The sequence below is a fragment of the Phascolarctos cinereus genome, unplaced genomic scaffold (genome assembly GCF_003287225.1).
Source record: "Phascolarctos cinereus isolate Bilbo 61053 unplaced genomic scaffold, phaCin_HiC Scaffold_3;HRSCAF=262, whole genome shotgun sequence".
Lineage (NCBI taxonomy): Eukaryota > Metazoa > Chordata > Mammalia > Diprotodontia > Phascolarctidae > Phascolarctos > Phascolarctos cinereus.
In genome coordinates, this window is record NW_027555736.1 from 171074572 (window position 1) to 171096114 (window position 21543).

The following is a 21543-nucleotide window of genomic DNA, read 5'->3' on the forward strand; positions in this document are numbered from 1 at the left end:
GACTTGCCCAGGGTCATACAGTGTCTGAGGGCAAATTTGAACTCAGCCAAGATGAGTCTTTCTGACTCCAAGCCCAACACGCTATGCACTATGGCGCCACCTGGCTGCACGAGTAGGCACTTAGTAAATGCTTGTCAAATTGAATTGAATCATAAAAGTAAATCGTCCAGTCCTAAGTTGGATGACATGTAATTTCTTTTTTTAACTGTCAAAACTATTTTAATGATACTTTTTAAAAAATATAACTCATTTCCCAATATATTGAATCCTCCCTTGTAACAGAGAAAGAATTAAACAGAACCAACACAGTGACTATACAAGTGCATAATCAGAATTCTATACTCTAGTCTTCCATCTTTCTGCTTAGATGGGAGGTGCAGACTTCATTCACTGTTTTCCAGAACTGAAATTATTCATGACAATCTGGTTCAGATGCTTTTGGAGTCTTGTTTTCATTTACATTATTTTATTCATCGTACATATTGTTTTCTTTGTCTGTTTTTGGCTAGGCAATGGGGTTAAGTGACTTGCCCAGGGTCACACAGCCAGTAAGTGTCAAGTGTCTGAGGCTGGATTTGAACTCAGGTCCTCCTGACTCCAGGGCCAGTGCTCTATCCACTGTACCACCCAGATGCTCCCATATTATTTTCTTTGTGCTGCATTCTTGGTGCTGCATCATTTCATACAAGTCTTCCATGTTTCTCTGAATTCTTCATATTTGCCTTTGGGTGTTGCTGGGCAGTATGACTCTCCGACCTTCCTTCCTCTCCTCTCCCCTCCCTTCTCCTCTTCTTGTCTCCCCTTCCCTTCCCTTGTCCTTCTAGGACCGCTTGACTGGACCTCTCTGAACCTCAATTTCCTCATCTATGAAATGGGGCTAATAAGCCTTTTGCTCAAAGCAGTAACAGGATGGGGCAAGCAGGCCTTTGCCCTAGTGTGGCTGAATTTAGATGTGTCAAATTGGCCTCACAGAAATGGGGGAGGGGAATAGGTCTAAACTCCTGAGAGTGATTGGGAGGAGTAGGACTATTAATACTCCAGAGCCCTTCAAGTAAATTCAGTTCATCTGTCTGCCATGACCCCAAAATCCTGAATGAGGAAAAGGAAGGGAAGGCAATAAGCATTTATTGAGTACCTACTTTGTGCCAGGCACTGCCCTAAGTGCTTTTTACAAAAATTATCTCATCTGACCCTCACAACCACCCCAAGAGGTAGGTGCTATTATTGTCCTTATTTTACAGTTGAGGAAACTGAGGCAGACAGAGGTTAAGTGACTTGTACAGCTAGTAAGTCTCTGAGGCCACATTTGAATTCAGGTCTTTCTGACTCTAGGTCCAGGGCTCTATCCATTGTGTCACCCAGATACCCCCTAGCAGCCTGGAGACGCCACTGCCTTAACTTCCAATGCCTTTCTCCTTCTCAAGGTTCCAGGACCTCGACTCCTTTCACTAGCCCTCTCTCTGCTTTACAGGGGGAGTTTAGACTCAGGAGGATAGAGATTCTAAGGCCATGGACCTACTCAAGGGCATGTTGCCCACAATGATGTACAACCTCTTCTCTCTCCCCCACCTCTACCCCAGTCCCCCACTCAGGAGAGGCAAGATCAGGAGAGGGCAGGCATCTTTGGCCTTGAGTGGAGGATCTAGGCCCAAGGCCAGGTCTCACCTACCATCAATCAGTCAGTCATTAAACACGTCCTAAGCACCTACTATATGCTAAGCCCTGGGGGATATAAAAAATGGCAAATGATAGACCCTGCCCTCAAATCAAGGAACTCATCATCTAAAGGTCACAGGGCAAATAGAGCTGCTGCCTAGGACTGTGCCTACATTCAGTCATGGATGGTGGTAGTGAAAGGGAATGGAGAAATGTGTCAGATCAGTTACACATATACACATATGCACATTCCCCAGGCCCTAACTGTCAAGTAGTCAGTAAGAATAATGAGCTAAAACAGGGGTCCTATACCTCTCTCCCCTTTCATGACCTGATTTCCAGAAAAAGTTAACACTTCTTATTTCTACTTTCTCTTCTTCCACATACTTCTCACTCCCACCTCAGTACTCAACTGGAACTGCTTGCTCCAAGGGTAGCAACAATCCCTTGCTGCTAACTCCATACACCTTCTCTTAGCCCTCCTTCTTCTTGACACCTCTATAGCTTCTGACAAAACTGACCCCTCATCCTGGACACTCCTTCCTGGTTCTCCTCCCTCCCTGTGTATGTGCTCCTTTTCATTCACTTTTTTCTGCTGTATCACCCTAGTCTGGACCACTAGCCATGCATTGGGAAGCCTTTTCTCCTCTCTCTATATCCTCATTCAGTGGTTTCAACAATTCTCATGGGCTTAATTATTATCTCTTTGCAAACGACCCTCATCAGTAATCTCTTTCCTGAGCTCTACTCCAGCAGCACCACTTGCTTATTTGTATTTCTACACGGAAGTCCCCTGGGCATCTCAAATTCAAAGTGTCCAAAATGGGCCTCCTTATCCCTTTAACTCACTCCTCCTTCAAAGTTTTCTATTTCTGTTTACCATCCTTTCAGTCACTATGTTTGACTGGACCTTGGCATCATGGGCAATTCTTCTTTCTCCTGCACCTCTCCCATCCTATCCAATCAGTTGCAAAGTCTTACAGATTCTAATGGAAGCTAGGTGGTGAAATAGTGCCAGGCTCGAGTCAGGAAGACCCGAGTTCAAATCCAGCCTGTTACACTTAGCTGTGTGACCCTGGGCAGGTCATTTAACCCTGTTTGTCTCAGTTTCCTCATCTGTAAAATGAGCTGGAGAGGAAATGGCAAACCACTCCAGTGTCTTTGTTAAGAAAACCCCAATGGGGTCATGAAGAGTCACCACTAAAACAACTGAACAACAATAGACTCTAACTGACAACATCTCTTTATATCCATCCCCTTCTTGCACTAAAATGACTGAATAACAATAGATTCTACCTAACAACATCTCTCTGTACCCATCCCTTCTTTGCACTCACATAGCTACCACCCTGTTTCAGACTCTCATTGTCTCTCTCCTGGACTTTTGTAATTGTCTTCCAAATTGGCTCCTGGTTTAGTCTCTCCTCTCTCTAATGTATCCTTCACATAGCTGCCAAAATAATCTTGCTGAAGTATAAATGTGGCTGTGTCTCTACTCTTCTCAAGGGCTTCAGTGGCTCCCTATTGCCTCTAGAATATAGTCTCTGTATGACATGTAAAGCCCTTCACAGTATGGCTCCAGCCTATCTTTACAGACCTATTTTACATTACTCTTCCCCCCATACAATCTACATTCCAGCTAAATTTGCCTTCTTGCTCTTTGAAGAACTTAACATTACATCTACTGTCCCCACACTGTCCCCATCATATAGAAGATCACTGTCTGGTATAGGTGTCCTCTTCAGCGCCACCTACTGGAATCCTTATCTTCCTTTGAGGCTCACCAGGTGTCATTTCTTGTCACAGCAGTTTCTAAATTTTATCTAACAATGCCCCAACTTTTTCTTTTAGCAAAAAAAAAAATTGTTAGACTTACCACTTTGTAATAAAAATGATCTATGCAAATAATTTTAGCTCATATTTTTACTCAAAATTAAGAATTTATTACAATTTTATAACACAAAAATCTTAACTATACAACAAAAATAACATAACATACAACTTTTGACTGAGGAAATCCTTTTCAACTTTCATGTGTAAAATACAAAAATAACCGCTATCATAATGATATGAATGTGTTCAGGTGGTCTTTTTTAGTGCAAAGTTTTCAAAACAGTGCATTGATAACATTGCTACTAAAAATTATTATTCAACCACCAATTAAGATTGATATTTGGAATTTCCAGCACTGAAAGCCAGAAAAAAAACCATTTCATCAAAATGAAATGTTAACACTAATCAAATTTATAGCAATCATTTCCATAAATCAGAGAACTTTCTTTACCTATAGCCAAAACATAACAAGGTTTTCAGGTTCAGATAAGATTATTCATTTTTCCTATTCAGATGGAGAAAAAATAAATTTATCGTATGTGTCCATAGCAAATGGGTTCCTTATTCATTCATATATAGAAATATCTAGGTCCTTAAGTTGCAATGAGACTGGCTTTTACAGACTGGTCAAGTGATCAATAGGCAGGTCTTTCCTTCTATTTCATTTGCAGGGAGAATTTTTTTTTCATATTGAAAAACAAAGCAAAAATTATTTTATAAATTTATTATCCATAGCTCTAACTTTTTCTAAATCCAATTACTCCATCTTTCTGGAGCACAGTATGATTTTGAGGACCTTGCATGGACTCATTTAGAGTGCTGCTTTCCAAAATAATCCATGACACATATGTTTCAGGAGGGAATTTTTGTTATAAAACCAATCTACTTCATCTTTGTAATTGTCACTAAGAAAAATGACAAGTCTTCATTAATTTTAAATGCCCTCGAAATACTTTAGCATAAGAAAGCCATCGTGTTTTGTGATAATATGAAAGTGCCCTATGCTCTATCCCTATATTGTCATACAATTTTGTAAAGAAACTTCCTTTTAATGGACTGTTTATTACAAAGTTGGTTACTCTTGAAACAACTTGGACTTACGTAGCTCCTCTTGCACATTTCATGATACGTGTTAAACTGTAGGCCTACATTTTATCTTAACATCACCTGGGCTTCATCACTGCAGTCTGCTATAATCCTGCCATTTATCATTTTCACTTTTAAAATTCTGTCAATTATATTGAAATTTTCTCTTGATATGGTACTGTCATCAATAGGTTTGCAAAAGTCACAAATCTTCCCTAACATCAGTTTCAACAATATATTGTACATATATTTTTTTAAATGGGCATCTTTACATTGGTTTTTTCATCCACTTACAATACAAAATAGCAAGACCGTAGCTCCTCAATTAATGGACCACAAGCATTTTCAGACATATGGGCAATTCTCTTTCCCATTGTATTATCTGCAAGTGGAACTATTAAGTTTGCATTGCATGTTGTTCCCTAAGGATCACTTTGACCTTATCAATAGCTGTAACATTTTTCCTACTAAATGAAGCTCTTTAAACTTAAAGACTCTATAAACAATCTTGTATAATACAAGCAATCTTTTTGACGCCACAGACCCACAGATGTGTTTTTTTTAATGTTTTTGCTTATTAAAAGTATACAATATGCAAAAGTATATAATACTAAAAGTACACAATTTTCTTTGGAAAAATTTCTTGTATCCTGCAAATGCATCTTCAAGATATCATTGCAATTTATTGGTCTTCTTACTGCTTGTAGCTAAAGCACATATTCAAATAAAACATCGCAGTAAAGCACTTGGCACAGGACCTGGCACATGCTGTTGTTGTTTTTCAGTCGTGTCCAACTCTCCGTGACCCCATTTAGAGTTTCCTTGGCAAAGACACTGGAGTGGTTAGTCATTTCCTTCTCCAGCTCATTTTACAGATGAGGAAACTGAGGCAAACAAAAGTTAAGTGACTTGCCCAAGGTCACACAGCTAGAACGTGTCTGAGGTCAGATTTGAACTCAGGAAGATGAGTGTTCCTGACCAGTCTGGCACTCTATCCACTGTGCCACTTAGCTGCCCCCCAGGCACATAGTAACATTCAATAAGTGGTTCCCTTCCCTTCCCTTTCCCCCTTTCCTCTCCACCAACAATATTTGTCTTTCCCAATCTTAAATATAGTAGATTATAATTCTTTGTTTTGGCCTTTTTACTTTGTGTTTTGTATTTCTGTTGTTTTTATTTATGTAAAGGGCACCTGATCCTCCCCACCCCTGTCCCGCTTTATTTGGCATATTCACCCCAAACTGCACTCATGTCGGCAGATCTGAGGGTCTTCTTATGGTAGGGGGAGGGGAGGATGGCTACAGCTGACATGCTGCCACAACTCACTGTCAGGGATCTAGAGGGTAACTCTGGTGTAGGGAAAAATACATATCTAAATTCATAATTGTAGTTTCTGAGCTGCTAAGGATGTGCTTCCTAGTGGCACTAATCAGCACAATGATACTATTAACTCTTAAATACGAAACATTTACTAAACCAGAGGGGAAAAACAAGAATAATCATAACATTTACTAAATAGAAAGCAAAAGCAGGAATAATTAAAACTGAACAGTTTACCCATAAACCTGAATCACATAATTATAATCAATACCAGCTAGCATTTATAGAATGATTTAAGGTTTGCAAAGCACTTTACAAATATTACCTCATTTGATCTTCACAACAAGCCTAGGAGATAGTTGCTATAATTATTCTTATTTTACAGATGAGGAAACTGAGGCAAGCAGCAGTTAAGTGACTTGGCCAGAATCACACAGCTAGGAAGTATCTGAGGTTGGATTTGAACACAGGTCTTCCTGGCACTAAGGCTCCAGTGCTCCCACTAATGCACACAGTATCCATGGGAATCTGAGAAGCCATTCATTTCTCTAACAGCTTCAAGGGAGATTCCCCTCTTGAGCCATAGAGGGCAGTAAAAAGCAATGTAGGGTTTGGAGGGTTTCCTTTCTTCAAGCTATGAATGGAAGTAGAGAGCCTTCTCCAGCCAGCTTTTCATGCATCAGATACTGCTTTCTCCAATCAGCTCCCAGAATCTTCCAATCAGATCGCCTCCCTTCGTCGACTGCAGAGCTTATTTGTCTCCTGTCTGCCAGTCTCATTTGCCCTTCCCTCCCAATGTCTCAGCATCTTTTCTCCTGGCTTTGCTGGCTCCTGTGTTGTCTTCCGTAAGCAGCTCCTCTAGTTGGTTCCTCTGAGTTTTCTCTGGCTTCTAATGCCTCAAATCAAAGCCTTATCATGAATATGAAAAGCTCAAAATCCACATTACTGTCAGATATGACATAAATTAAGATATAATAGTCCCATAGTCTCCAAAACAATTCTTTGATTCAGAGCTTCCAAGCAAAAAACTTCAAAGTCCTAAAAAACAACCATATATAAATTAGCTACTGGGAAACAATACACATCAGAGATTTTTTTTTTTTACAATAATGAGTACTTTTATCTACGAGAGCCACGCTTTCATTCCAGTCTTCTCAGAACTTTACATGTCTCTCCTCCACTTTTACCTGAGAGGCTGCTTTTGTTTTAAGTTCTCTCAGAACTGTTTGTATTTCTCTTCAAGCTGCATAAAAATGACACAAAACGTTGTTTTTCTGCTCCTTCCAGTAATGAAAATATATACATAGAGAGCAGTACCTTTCACTTGTACTAGTTTCAGTTGTTCCAGGGGATTTTCTCTATAAACCATTTATGCATCCATCACAAAAATATTATTTCACCATAAAATTTTAAAACAGCAAAAATCAAGACAATTAGATTTATTTTTTGGGTTTTTTAATTAATTTATTTATTTTTAGTTTTCAATATTTACTTCCACAGGATTTTGAGTTCCAAATTTTCACTCCATCTCACCCCTCCCCCCATCCCAAGATGGCATGCAGTCTGAATATCCCTTCCCCTAGCCTGTCCTCTCTTCCATCTCTTATCCCCTTCCCCTTCTATTTTCCTGTAGGGCAGAATAGACTTCTGTACCCCATTTCCTGTATTTCTTATTTCCCAGTAGCATGTGAAAACACTTTTTAAAAAATATATGTTTTTAAAACTTTTGGTTTCAAATTTTTTCCCTTCCTCCCCCCCCCACTCTCATTGAAAAGGCAAGCAACTCAATATAGGTTATACATGTGCAGTTATGCAAAACACTTCCATAGTAGACATGTTGTGAAAAACTAACTCTATTTCCCTTAATCCTATCCTGCCCTCCCATTTATTCTATTCTTTCTTTTGACCCTGTCCCTCCTCAGAAGTATTTGCTTCTGATTACCCCTTTTCCCAATATGCCCTACTCTCTATCATCGCGTTGCTAATCTAAACCCCTTATTTTGCAGATGAGGAAACTGAGACCCAGAGAGGTTAAATGACCTGCAGAAGGTAACACAGGTAATTAAGCATTAGAGACAGGATTTCAACCTAAGTCTTATTGAAGAGCCAATACTCTTTTCACTACCACATAGGAATTTCAGAATATAATTTAGGTGGCTGGAGAACTAGTCTGAGAGTCAGGAAGACTTAAGAACCTTGCAAGGCTCACATTTCATTGTATAGTGTGTCACTGTGCAATGACTGACTTTGATAGACTTAGCTCTTCTCAGCAATGCAAGGGTCTAAGACAACTCCAAAAGAATCACATTGGAAAATGCTATCCACATCCAGAGAAAGAACTATGGAGTCTGAATGCAGATGGAAGCATACTATTTGCTCTCTTTTTCTTTTGTTGTTTCGTTTTGTTTCTTCTTTCTCATGGTTCCTCCCATTAGTTCTAATTCTTCTATACATCATGACTAATGTGAAAATAAGCTTAATAAGTAGAGCCTGTATCTTGGGGAGGGAGGAGGAGAGGGAGAGGAAGAAAATTCAAAACTCAAAATCTTATAGAAGTGAATGCTGAAAACTAAAAATAAATAAATAGTTAAAAAAACTAAAAATAAATAAAAATTTAAAAACACATATAGTATCTGCGTTTTGATACATTAAATCTAATACAGCTTTATTTATTTTCTTGGGGGAGAGAGGGCTACATGTGAGGTCCAAGAGCTACAAAAGGAAACCAAGAGAATAGTTGTACATTATGTTAACAGTAGTTCTACCCCATCTTTCTTGCCCTTTACTATCCACCAAGCCATAGTCTGATCCTTTCTATGATCTCTCTCTTGCCTCCAACATACTTTTCTCTTACAGCCTATTCTGGGCTTTATGGTTCTTGACATTATTCTTTTTTTTCCCCTTTTTTTACTTAATAGTATATTTTTTTCCCATTTATATGTAAAGATTGTTTTCAACATTAATCTTTGTAAGATTTTGACCTTCAAATCTTCCTCCCTCCTTCCCTTCCCTCCCCCCTTCCCAAGACAGCAAGCAATCTGATATAGATTATATATGTACACTCATGTTAAACATATTTCCACATTAGTCATGTTGTGAAAGAAGACTCAGAACAAAAGGGAAAAACTACAAGAAAGAAAAAAACAAAAAAAATGAAAATAGTATGCTTCCATCTGCAATCAGACTCCATCGTTCTTTCTCTGGATGTGGTCAGCATTTTCCATCACAAGTTCCTTGGAATTGTCTTAGATCATTGTATTGCTAAGAAGAGCTAAGTCTGTCATAGTTGATCATTGCAAAATGTTGCTGTTACTATGTACAATGCTCTCGTGGTTCTACTCACTTCACTCAGCATCAGTTCATGTAAGTCTTTCCAGGTTTTTTTTTTTTGAAATCAGCCTGCTCATCATTTCTTATAGCACAATAGTATTCCATTACATTTATATGCCATAACTTGTTCAGCCACTCCCCAGTTGATGGGCATCCCCTCAATTTCCAATTCTTTCCCACCACAAAAAGAGTTGCTGTAAGTATTTTTGTACGTGTGCGTTCTTTCCCATTTGTATGATCTTTCTGGGATACAAACATAGAAGTGGTATTGCTGGGTCAAAGGGTATGCACAATTTTATAGCCCTTTGGGCATAATTCCAAATTGCTCTCCAGAATGTTTGGATCGGTTCACAACTCTACCAGCAAAGCATTAGTGTTCCAATTTTCCCACATCTTCCCCAATAGTTATCATTTTCCTTTTCTGTCATATTAGCCAGTCTGATAGATGTGAAGTAATATCTTAGAGTTGTTTTAATTTGCATTTCTCTAATCAATTGTGGTTAAGAGCATTTTTTCATATGACCATAGATAGCTTTAATTTCTTCATCTGAAAACTGCCTGTTCCTATCCTTTGATCATTTATCAACTGGAGAATGACTTGTATTCTTATACATTTGACTCAGTTCTCTATATGTTTTAGGAAAGAGGCCTTTATCAGAGACACTGGCTGTAAAAACTGTTTCCCAGCTTTCTGCTTTCCTTCTAATCTTGGTTACGTTGGTTTTATTTGTGCAAAACCTTTTTAATTTAATGTAATCAAATGATCCATTTTGCATTTCATAATGTTCTCAACCTCGTTTGGTCATAAATTCTTCTAATTTGTTTGTGGTATCTTCCGTAATTTCTAAATCATGTACCCATTTTGATCTTACCTTGGTATAGGGTGTAAGATAGTCTATAGTCCATGCCTAGTTTCTGCCACACTATTTTCCAGTTTTCTCGGCAGTTTTTGTTTTGACATTATTCTGAAAAAATCATGCCATATTTTGTATTTATTCTCAGTTACTTACCCTTACTTCCATTTCCTGTACATATCCTTTGAACTTCTTAGTTAGTCATTTAGTTCCCTGTATAGCCACACCAGGCTCTTTAAGCTGCTTCCCCTTTTCTTCTTCATTAGAATTATTTGTGTTTCTGTTGTCAGAATTTTGTTTCTGGGAGCTTTCAATTCCTGGCTAAGCCAGTTTCCCTTGTAGAACATTAGGTCATGTGATCATATCTCTGAATTCTTAGAAACCTAATCTTCTAGAATATAAGGTGTACATCAGACACCCCCCCCCATGCCTTTCTTTGTCTATCAACTCTAAGATGGTGTGGTTACTTCCTCCCCAGGTTCCTGACAGTTCTACTTCAACAACCAGTTCTTCCTTTTTAGTCAGAATCAAGGCCAGAATAGTCCCTTCATAGGACAGTGATCCCTTCCCTTCATTGCTTTTCCCTTCTAAAGGATTCATTCAACATTCATTCAAAAAGGCATTTATAAAATGCCTATTGTGTGCCAGGCACTATGTTAGATGCTAAAAATTATTTGCAAGGCAAGAATTTCTTAGCTGTTCTGCTTTTAGATGAGAGACAACCTAAGCATATTGAAATTCTCCACTGTTACTTTATCCTGCCTCTATGACAGGATTGTGATGAGCTTTTAGAACTCATTATCCATTTTCTCTTTCTGATGAAGCATTCTGTACGTATTCCCACCACACTGGCTTCTGTTTGTCCATACTTTGATCCTCTCCCAAATACTTTCCACTGTTCCTTCTCCTTGCTGTTCATAGATTTCATCACAGGAATATATCTTCTTGATATAAAATACTCTTCCAAAGCCTAAGTCAAAGTCAAAAGGCATTGATCAAATACCTATTATAGGCCAGGCATTGTGCTAAGTGCTGGGATGCAAAGAAAGTTAAAAAAAAAATAGTTCCTGCTCTCAAGGGGTTCATAGAGCTACTATGTGGATACATGGTATATAATAAAGATAAAGTGGATACATGGGACATAATCAACAGAGGGAACATGCTAGCATTAAGGAGATTAGAAAAGATTCTTGCAGAAGGTAGGGCATAAACTGAAACTTGAAAGAAGCCACAGAAGCTAGAAGGTGGGTGTGAGAAAGAAGAACATTCCAAGCCTGGAGGAAGCAAGTAAAAATGCACAGAGCCAAGAAATGGAGTGTCTTGTTCAAAGAAGAGCAAGGAAGGCCAGGGTCACTGGATTCCATACTATGCTGGAGGCAGGGAGGTATAACAAGACAGAAAAGCTTTCAGATCATAATGAAATAAAAATTATATGTAATAAAAGGTCACGGAAAGATAGACTAAAAAATAATCAGAAACTAAATAATCTAATCCTAAAATATATTCCATTCTTATGGAGGGAACAGTGGTGTTTTGTTCATGTGAAATTCTTGCTCCTCTATGAGGAAGTATGTTGTCATTTTGAACATAATTCTTTTCTTTTCAATTAGTTTACTGTCTTTAACTGTGTGGTCTATTTTATTTATTCTTATAGAACTAATAAATGTGTCCACATATTAACTGATGTTTTACAAAAAAAAAAAGGAGACAAGAAAGCTAGGAAAGGGCCAAGTTAGGAAGTTATAGCTTTGGATGCCAAACTAAGGATTGTATATTTTTCCTGGAAGTGATAGGTAGCCACTGGAATTTATTGAAGGAGTGTGACATGTATACACCTTTTCAATTTAACAGGTAAGTGGAGGATGGATTAGAGTGGAAAGAGACTTGAGCCAAGGAGATCAACCAGAAGATATTCAGTAGTCTAGGTAAGAGGTGATGCATTCCCAAAGCAGGGTGGTGGAAACATCAGAGAAGATGGCATATATAAGTGATGTGATGAAAGTAGAATCCACAGGATTTGGCAACAAAATGGATATAGGGGTGGGGAGGGTGAGAGCATGAGGAACTGAGGATGATATCAAGGTTATAAGCTGGGTCACTAGAAAGATGGTGATGCCTTCAACAGTAACACAAAAATTGGAAAGACAGGATGGCTTATAGGAAAAGATAATGAATTCTGTTGGACACATTGCACTTAATATCTCTTTAAGACATCCAGTTTGAGATTTCTAATAAGACACTGTAGACGCAAGACTGAAGGTCAGCAGAGAGGTTAGTGCTAGATAAGGAGATTTGAGAATGATCAGCATAAAGACGGTAACTGAGTCCATGGAAGCTGATCACCAAGATCACCAAGTGAAATAGTATAGAGAGAGAAGAGAAGAGAGGCTGGAACAAGAACACACACAGTTAAAGGCAGGCTGGATGAAGATCCATCAAAAGGGACTGAAAAGGAATTGTCGGACATGTACGAGAATGGGGAGAAAGTAGTGTCACAAAAAACCTAGAGAAAAGAGAATATAAAAAAGGGGGTGATAGTGTCAAAGGCTTCAGGGAGGTCAAGAAGAATGAGGTTTGAAAAAATCTGGTAATTAAGAGATCATGAGTAACTTTGGAAAGAGCAGTTTCAGTTGTTAATGAGGTTGGAAGCCAGACTGAAGAGAGCGAAAAACTAAGTGAGAGGGGGGCAGCTAGGTGGCGCAGTGGATAGAGCACTGGCCCTGGATTCAGGAGGACCTGAGTTGACACATAACACTTATTAGCTGTGTGACCCTGGGCAAGTCACTTAACCCCACTGCCTAGCAAAAACAAACAAACAAAAAAACAAAAAAACTAGGTGAGAGGAAAGGAGGTGCAGGTACCAATTGTAGACAGCCTTCTCAAGGAGTTTAGTAACAAAAGGGAGAAGAGAAATAAGACAATAGCCAGCAGGGATGAACAGATCATACGAGGGATTTTTGAGGACAGAGAAGAAATAGGCATATATTTAGTGAGAGAGTAAGAATGATAGAGGGGGAATTATGCTGGAGAAGACAGGATGGCATAGAATCACTTGTGTATGTAGAGAAATTTGTCTTGGCAAGAAGGACCACTTCTTTAGGAGTGAAGGTGAAGATAGTGGCAGAAAGCGCTTGAGTGGTATGAGGTGGGAAGGAGGAGATAAGAGGCAGCTCTTGGCAAATGCCCCCAACTTTTTTCAGTGAAATATAACGCAAGTTTCTCAGTGGAGAGGAGTAGGGGGAGAGGGAGCCATTGGAGGTTTGAAGAGGGATAAAAAAGGTTTGGAAAAGCCACTAAATCAAATGGGATAATGAATTGATTAGGGAGATATAAAAGGATTGCCTTGCAGCAGTGAGGACTCAGTTGAGGCTATGTAACAAGAATTCATAGTGGACCCAGTCAGAATAGTTTCACAATTTTCTCCACCTCTCTTCAGTAGCACAGGAAAAGGACAAAGGCAGCAGATAGTGGGAGTGATCCAAGGCTGAGACTTGGCAGAGCAAGGTCAATAATAAGATAAAGGGACAAGGGAATCAAGAGGATAGTGTAGAGTTGAACTGGTTCACCAAAAGGTCAAGATGGAGAGTGGGGAAGAGTATAGCCAGTGCAGGGGTGATGGCCTGGGAGAAAACTGACATATGGAGGGAGTGGACATCACCATGTAGACAAAGAAAAGGGCAAAGAGAGAGGTGAAATGACAACAGATTGTTATCAGATAAGAAAATTTCTGAATTCATGAACATGGAAGTGGTGCATTTGTGGGTGATGGTAAGACAAAGGGTATGACCAACACTGTGTAGCTGAGGTATGCTGGAGCTGTAGATCATAGAAAATGAGCAAGATTAGGAACTGGAACATAGGCTTGATTGAGGGATAATCAATATGTGTATCGATTCTCCTCTTTCCTTCCAAAAATGAAAATGATTGGTTTTACCATCTTAGCTCTGCTGTGTCGTTGCATAAATTGTCAACTTTATTTGATTATTTTTGACAGAGAGATGTCAAGGCCTCCAGATAGCAAAATCTCATTTTCTTTTTTATTAATTAATTTTGATTTTTCAACAATCACTTCCATATGCTTTTGAGTTTAAAATTTTTCTCCCGCTTCCTCCCTACCACCCTCCCCAAGATGGCGCACAATCTGATATAGGCTATACATATACATTCCTATTAAACATATTTCTGCTCACTTTACTCAGCATCAGACCATACAAGTCTTTCCAGGTTTTTCTGAAGTCAGCCTGTTCATCACTTCTTATAGCACAATAGTATTCCATTACATTCATATACCACAACTTGCTCAGCCATTCCCCAATTGATGAGCATCCTCTCAATTTCCAATTCTTTGCCACCACAAAAAGAGCTGCTATAAATATTTTTGTACATGTGGGTCCTTTTCCCATTTGTATGACCTCTTTGGGATATAGCCCTAGAAGTGCTATTGCTGGGTCAAAGAGTATGCACATTTTTATAGCCCTTCGGGCACAGTTCCAAATTGCTCTCCAAAATGGTTGGACCATTTCACAACTCCACCAACAATGCAGTAGTATTCTAATTTTCCCACATCTACTCCAACATTTATCATTTTCCTGTTTTGTCATGCTGGCCAATCTGATAGGTGTGATGTGCTACCTCAGAGTTGTTTTAAAATCTCATTTTCTTACTGAAAATTTTTCAAGCAAAATGGGGGAAATGTAGTAAGTATGTTTAGGTTTTATATGATCTCTTAACTGTGATTTGTTAAAGCTCTTAAAATTTAGCTAAGCCTCTTGTAAATACTTTAGATGGGATCTACCAACTCAGTTTCATTTTTGATGGAGATATCTTTGGGCCGCCATTAAAACCGTTTTTGTTTTCCTTTTGGTACATTCAGTTACCTCATTTTGCTATTTGTTTCAAATTTGCTAATGATTATGAAAGCTTATGAGTTTTTGTTGGAAATCATATTTGTTGAGTCTTTTCTTCATTGTACTCTATTGTATCATTTAATGTAGTTTTAAATGTATTATAAATACCTGTAACCAAATCATTTGAAGGCTTCATAAATTTTTAACAAAATTTGTACATTTTTTATGAAAGTTACTAGTAATGCTTTACTAAGTAGTGCAATTAATTTTTATTTTTAATCCCTGTGCCCTATTTTGGAGATGAGAAGGTTGTTTAGTAATAAATGTATGATGCATACTTAGAAAAAAATATGTATATTGGAATCCCCTTGTATGAGGTACTGAAAGGGACATTCTGTACATCGATATAAGGATGGCCATTATAGCATTGAATGGAGTCAGTTATGTTTTCTCAAAAATTCATTTTTGAAAACCATTACCCACTTGCTATGTGAAAGCCTTAGTGCTAAGAGTTGGGGGATATGAGTAGAAAAGATGTGATTGTACATCCCAGAGTTTAAGGAGGAAAGAGTTTGGGAGGGAGTGGCATAATAATAACCAGAAAGCAGCAGCCAGGGGTTAACAGTTTGGCTGGTTGAGAGATCTCCCCAGTCAGTATAGTCAGGCGTCTAGATTAGCACTAGAGGGCTGAGTGAAGAAGGAATCATGGCAAGAAGGAGTTGGGGAGGAGAAAAAGACTGTGAGCCAGTCCTAAGGAGGTTTTAGGAATCTAGGCTCTCTGCAAATGGCTGTAGTGCCCGCTGATGGTGTTCCTTCAACTGCAGGGGATAGGATTCCTGTACCCCAGCTCTATTTAACTACTAACAGCAAGGACAACTGAGTGGTATAGTAGATAGAGTACAGGACCTGGGATCAGGAAGACCTGAGTTTAAATTCAGCTTCAATCACTTACTAGCTGTGTGACCCTGGGCAAGTTACTTAACTTGTTTGCTTCAGGTTCCTCGTCTGTAAAATGGGGATGATAATAATAGCACTTACCTCCCAGGGTTGTTGTATGAGGATCAAATGTGATAATTGTAAAGTGCCCAGCATAATGCCTGGTACACAGAAGGTGCCATAACAATATTAGCTGTTATTATTATTATTACTAACAGTCAGATTAGCTTTTACAAAGGAGTATTTACTTCAAAAGATATAAAAACAAGTATAAAAACAGTTTAATTCAATTTCTACAGGACACATTCCCAATTCAAAGTCCAAACCCCACTTTCAGCTCTCTGGCTTCTCTGGGCTTCCCTACCAGACTGACTGGTACAACATCTCACCTGAAATCCTGATTCCAAAGTCACCATGGCACAAAATTCTGTTCCAGTAGGGACCACCAGCTCCTAAAACTGAGGACAAGGGGAACAGAACAGAAATAAATATCACCAGACCAATTCTTAGAGCTGGGGTAAAAGAGAAGGGGATAGGGGAAAAACTATCCCTACTTCTGGTTCAGTTCATGGTTTCCATGCTATGGGTAAATTGTGATCTTTATCTTCTGGACTTGATCGAAAGAGAGAGACTGTCTCAGTCTGGACAGTTTTAAAGATGGAGCCTGTTCTAGCTAAACAGCCAGTCAAAGGAGACCACTCCCACCCACGTAAGAGGAAAAGGCAGGACACAGGGTGCCCCCACGTTAGGAGATCTGCACACTGGAAGTTCAAGCTACCTTACATATTTCCCTGTTTGCCATTCCCAGCAAGCAGGCAACAGCTTGCTTTTGAACAGTCCTTGTCCCAAATTCAGAAGGTTTCTCTGTGTTCTCTGGGGAGGCATAAACAATGTCCATTTACTTGCCTCCCTGTGTCACACAGTAAAGTCTCAAAAACAGCCAATGTTAAATGATCATACATAATCCCATATGTACAGTGAAAACCACATCCACAAATACCAAGTTTTGCAGATTCCACAAAACAGAAGCATTTTACAAAATTTACCAAATATCTCTGCTTGCTCAGCCTTAGCTTATGGGACTTTTCTCAACCCACAACTAAAATAAAAAGCAAAGAAGGCAAAGAAAACTGGCTTCCCATCGCAGATGGAAACCTGGTCCACTCTGAGCTTTCTAGAATATGAATTCTCCCAGAGGGAATTTGGGACAAGGAGAAGGAATAGGTGTCATTACTTTCTCAGATGAGAAAATTGTCCTGGGTGGAAACTCTTCCATTGATTTCACTCAGTGCATAAGACCATCCAATTTGGATGTGGACCAAAAATGTACCTTTCTACACATCAAAATTCTCTAGGTGGGACAGTCACAGTGGATAGAGCTCCAGCCTTGGAGTCAGGAGGACCTTAGTTCAAATCCAGCCTCAGACACATGACACTAGCTGAGTGATCCTGGGCAAGTCACTTAACCCTGATTGCCTCACCAAAAAGCAAAAAACAAACAAACAAAAAATTCTCTAGGATCCTCTGGACCATAGGCTATCCACATGGAAGTCTAGGTAATTTACTCTGGGACCTTATTCCAAAGGGTACCCAAAATTTCTCCCACAGATCCTACCTACTGCCTGGGTAAACCAAATGGAATTATAAGTCCATTAGTCCAGGAAGAAAAGTAGGCTCTGAGGGCAGCCAGGTGGCACAGGTACCGGCCCTAGAGTCAAGAGGACCAGAGTTCAAATCCAGCCTCAGACCAGACACTTAACACTAGCTGTGTGACCCTGGGCAAGGCACTTAACCCCAACTGCCTGAAAAGAAATGTAGGCTCACTTAGTAGAGTAGCAAAAAGTATCAGCTAATTGTAGATTTCAGGCACGGGCATCTCATCATAAGAAGTTGAAAGATATTTTGCTTTCACAAAAAGGTAAGGTGCATAGGTCTCTTCAAATTCAAAAGAGCAATAGAAACATTTTACCTAGATAGTAGCAAACCCAGTGATTACAGATTTCTTATGTTAAACTTAATATCAGTACTTACACAGGACTCAGTAATATAGAACCGATATATCAGTATAGTAATACTTACACAGAATTCAATAATTCAAAAAGGATTAACATTTAAACAGTCAAGCTATCAACAAATAAAAAGTCTGCAAAATTACACCAGTAGAACCGACTTCTGAGGGAATAAACACTGAGAAAAAACTGACCGTACATTTATAGCCTTAAAAAAAATGACAAAGTCCTCTAGTATCTTGTAGTCTAGAATATCTTTCAAAAAAATCTCTACAAAGGCTGCCACAAAACTGAAGGGCCTAATTTAATTCCAGATAAGGCCTCATATGTAACACTGATTCTCCCAAGCCCCTGTTGCCTAAAGGTGAGGTATACTATATTTCATGCCTGCCCTAGGGTTCTTTGATACCTTAAGGGAGACTGAAGGGTGTTAAGGCTCTCTGCCATTGGTTCTAGCCCCTGTTGACAATGTTCTGTTTTGTTTTGTTGATCGAGGTTAACTTGCCCAGGGTCATACAGCTAGTAAGTGTTAAGTATCTGAGGTTGCATTTGAACTCAGGTCCTACTAACTCCAAGGCCAGAGCTCTATTCACTATGCCACCTGGCTGCCCTGCCTGCTGATAATGTTCCCTCAATTACGGGGGCTGGACCTCCTATGCTTCAGTTTCATTTAACCACCAACAGTACGACTAATTTGCAAAGGAATATTTACACTAAAATTTATAATAACAAATATACAAACTTATTTTTTCAACACTTGAATTTAATCCTTTTCCCTTACTCCCTACCCCTTGTACCACCTCAGTCTCTGGGGAAAGTAAGAGTATTAGGTTCTTAAGTTAGCTTGGTTTCAATAGAGTACAGTCTTATTTCTTATTCCAAAACCTACCTCAAGCTCAAGTCCCAAGTACCTAGGCTTCTCTGGGTTTCCCTGCTCAGGCTGGCTGGTTGCAACATCCCTCCTGGAATCCTGACTCTGAGGTCACCGTGGCTTACACTTCCAGTTGAAGGGAATCACCACGGGCATCTAAAACAGAGAAGGATGAATAAAATAGAACAGAAACAAACACCCTCAGGCCCATTAATAGGAGCTGAGAGTAAAAGAAAGGAGTAGAGGGAAGTTTTCCCTCTTCCTGGTTCTATTCATGGCTCCCATGATGTGAGTGAGCTGTACTTTTCACCCTCTGCACAAAACAGGAAAGAGCACACAAAAAAGAGAGAGACAGTCTCAGTCTGGCCAGTTTTAAGAATGGGGCCTGTTGGGCTACACAGCTAGTCAAAGCAGTCCACTCTCACCCATGTAGGCAGGATACAAGGTACCTCCCTGTTAGGAGATCTGGGCACTCAAAGGTCAAATCCCCTTACACTTACAGCTAAGAACAGCTTCCCAGAAAAGCTGAATATTATCCTATAGGGAAAAAGAAGTTCACCTTTAATGGAAGAGAAGACTTTTGAGCATTTGCCTCTTTTACAAATATTATCTCATTTGATCCTCACAACAACCCTGAGAGAGAGGTGCTATTATTATCCCCCTTTTACAGCTGAGGAAACTGAGGTAGACAAAGGTTAAGTGACTTGACCAGAATCACACAGCTAATAAGTGTCTGAGGTCAAATTTGACCTTAGGTCTTCCTGACTTCAGGCCCAGCATTATATCTACTGTGCCATCAGCTGCCTCAAAAACAAACAAAAACCCTTTTGTTCTATTACAAAAACAGAGGACCTGGGTATGGATTGGCTCTGTTCTAAGGGGAAAGAGAAGGGAGGAAAAAAGTAATATACTAGTATAGAAAGGAGGAAGAAGGGGGTAGAACTTGCTATCTCTCCTAATTGGGTTGTGAAAAAAAAAAGGAGGAACAAAGATGGAGGAAGGAGTATCATCACTTCGATGTTACATTAGAGAGAATGGCTGAGTAGACCTCATATTAATTAGGCAGCAGGGTTTACTGAAGAACGAGGCCATCAGAAAAAAAAAACCCTTTTAAACGAAAGCAGAATCGAACACACATGCAGAGTTTGATGAAGAAATATATCAAACTCAACAGGGAAACAGGTGAGAGTGGGGGAGAATTAAGAGAGAGGATAATACTGAGTGGGAAATAGTCATAAGCAAAACAAACTTTCTGATTCTAAAGGGAAGATTAAAAGGAGGGGAAAGAAAAGCAAAGAGAACAATGGAATAAATTAGGATATATGAGTGTAATGATATATTTCTGTAAGAAATGACAAAAAGACAATTTCAGAGAATCTTGGAAATTAGAAACTGATACAGAGTGAAGTGGGCTTAACTAGGAGAATAATTTATATAATGAGAATAATATTATAAAGAAAAACAAGACTGAAAGATTTAAGCACTTGGATCAAGACAAAGACCAGCCCCATTTCCAGGTGACCTGTGATGAAGCATGCTACCCACCTAGTGACAGAGGTGGTGGAATCAAGTTGCAGCAAGAAACACATTTTTGGACATGGCCACTGTAGGGTTTTGTTTTGCTTGCCAATGCTTTATTTATCACAAAGGTTTTTTTTCTGTTTTTGTTTGGCGGGGAGGGTTATGGATGGTGATGCAAAAAAAAGGGGGTGCTATGTAAACATTGTTAAAGTGTACAAAGTACTACAGAAGGAAGCACAGATTAAATAGGACAGTTTTGAAAGTAACCAATTGAATATAATAACAATAATAATAATAGATAGCATTTATATAGCACTTACTGTGTTCCAATACTGTGCTAAATGCTTTACAATTATTATATCATTGAATCCTTACAACAACCCTGGGAGGTAAGTACTATTATTACCCTCATTTTTACAGATGAGAAAACTGAGACAGAGGTTTGGTTTGTTTTTTTAAATGGCTTGTCCAGGGTCACACAGCAAGTTTCACGTACAATGCTTTTTTGTGTTCTACTTTGTATGTGGAAGTGCGCAGGGTTGGGTTGGGAGAAGTGTCATTTGTTAAATTCAGAATTTTTAGAAAATTATTTAAAAAGAGAAAAAAATATCTAATAGTTAACACTACCCAGAAATGGAATGAACTGCCTTCAGAAGAGAGCAGGTTTCCCCACATTAATGATCTTTAAGCAAAGGCTGAAGGAACAATCGTTGGAGATAATATAGAGGGGATTCTAGGTCAGGTCTGGGTTAGACAGCGTGGCCTCTGAGGTCTCTCCCAACCCTAAGATTATGTGATTCTTCATGGATGTGGTTTCCTATAAACTACTAGGCACATCCATGCTATTGTTTTTTTCCTTTCCATATCTGCTTTTCTCTGTATCTGGCTTGACACATCTATGTAAGTAATTTTTTCTCTCTTGACCAGATCTGCAAATCTCTAGACAAATATATTCTCCCTGGTCCTTGTTAACACTGCCCCCCTCTCCCACTTTTTACCATCACACACACACACACACACACACACACACACACACACACAGTTCTTTTCAGCAATGAACAGGAGCAAATCAGCAGTAATCTTGGGTCCAATGTCCTGACCATACTTTTCCGTCCTCTACTTTGAAATTTACTTTGTTGTCAAGTTTGACTCTGTACTGGACAATTAACTATTTGGAGCTGCAAAATAGCACATTTTTCTTATCTTTTCAGTTTCTGGGGTCATAGGATTTCAGTACTAGATTTACCTCTAGAACTGGAAGAAATCTGAGAGGCCAAACT

The 21543-nt window shown here is 39.1% G+C and overlaps 1 long non-coding RNA gene across 1 annotated transcript; it reads right to left on the reverse strand.

Annotated features, from left to right (window-relative positions):
- Positions 1-5118: 5118 nt before the first annotated feature.
- LOC110192815 (uncharacterized) lies at positions 5119-16534 on the reverse strand. Its single transcript, XR_002320274.2, has 3 exons — positions 16417-16534; positions 16252-16320; positions 5119-6933 (listed from the first exon to the last, which is right to left on the reverse strand). It is a non-coding gene; the product is annotated as an uncharacterized LOC110192815 (long non-coding RNA).
- Positions 16535-21543: the final 5009 nt, after the last annotated feature.